A 1,679-nucleotide genomic window follows, 5' to 3' on the forward strand; every position below is an offset into this window, starting at 1 on the left:
CGCAATCCTGCTGTGTCTACGTACCCCTGAGGAGACCCCCGTGGTAGATCCGGAGGGTCAGGAAGTCCGGTGGACCTCAAGGCACCAAGGTTCGCAGAATAACCGCAGCACGACCAGTTCCAGTCTAGGGATGCCTCCTGGTCACAACAACAGGTGGACTTGTTTTGCGTCTCGAACGGTCGGACTCGTAAGGAGTCTTGCTGTGTCAGCTTTGCAGCGTGCAAAAAAGGTTTTGACTGTATGTCAGAGAGATGTCTCAAAGAGGCTGGTTCCAGATTAGCTACTCCGGAGTATCAGCTGGAAACAAACTTAACTCGGCTCGATGAACTTCAACGAACCGAATAACTCGGGAAGTGATCTAAGGTTTATTATTCCTGTGCTATGATTTTATAGCAGATCACAACATGCCATGTTAAGAGGGTTTTACCAAGCAAACCTCAGAACACTCCTCCTTCAGATAAAAGATGCTTTGATTTGTGGATAAGAAAACTTTATGTGCAGTGACGTTAACTTTAGCCTAGTGATATGCACGTGTGAATGAGTGTGTGAACTTGTCACCTCTCGTACATGACGCTCAGTGCTAAATTCGCCCCGATCTCGTAGATTCTCGCACGAGGGTAAAATCGTCATACAGTGTTCGCCTGGCTTAACACACACAGCCCTGTTGGCAGCACAAGTAGACGTATGAAGGACAGAAAAGTTAAATTTTAAAGGTTTCCAGCTGATAAAATATGCTGACAGCAGTGGTTAACGGGCAATTCTATAGAGCTCCGGACCCCACGTGACTCTCAGTTAGTGGACGCCATTTTGGCATGCAAAAAAGGTAAACAAACACGGATGTAACCATGAACATGAACGGGATCCGCTTGGATTTTACTTCGTCGGAGTTTACTTCACACTTTAAAACAGAAGAAATCGTTTTATATAGTCAGAAATTAAATAGACTAAACATCTCCGACCCTTACCGTGCCCCTGGGATACTTTTTAAAAATGCCAGAAGCTGTCGGAGCGGATTTCTTACCGGCACAACACCGGACCTGACCGGGGAACCCCTTGGGATTCCCCCGGCCGGAGGAGCTGGGGAGAGGTCTGGGACTCTCGACTCTACTGCCCGCTCCGACGCCAGAAGCTGTCGGAGCGGGCTTCTTACCGGCACAACAGCGGACCTGACCGGGGAACCCCTTGGGATTTACCCAGAGGAGGTGGCTCCGGCGGCTGGGGAGAGGGAAGTCACGCTACTGCCCCCGCAACCCGACTCCGGATACGCGGATGAAAATGGATGGATGGACGGACAAATAACAGATTTACACGTAAGTAGTCTCGGTGAGACAGATAATAGCAATCCAAAGTGCTTTTTAAGTGTGATCTGACAATTGATCAACCATTGCTTAAAAATTAAATACAGCTTAGCCGGTTAATTGCTGTCATCATAAAACACGTAAACAGCAGCACGCAGAAACACGAGGCAACGTTTTACGTGATGTTTACTTGTTGCTATGAGTAATAAGACAGAAAAAGCCACGCCAAAATAAGTTTAGGAAGCCCACTAAGAATCATAATAAAAGCATTTAAAATAAATACCATACACAGTTGAGGAAACGTTGGTTTAAGTACCTGATATGAAGCGGTCGCTGCATAAGCGAAAACCTTTACTCTCGGGATCCCACAGCTTCATTTTC

Source organism: Nothobranchius furzeri, chromosome 12 (genome assembly GCF_043380555.1).
Source record: "Nothobranchius furzeri strain GRZ-AD chromosome 12, NfurGRZ-RIMD1, whole genome shotgun sequence".
NCBI classification, from domain to species: domain Eukaryota; kingdom Metazoa; phylum Chordata; class Actinopteri; order Cyprinodontiformes; family Nothobranchiidae; genus Nothobranchius; species Nothobranchius furzeri.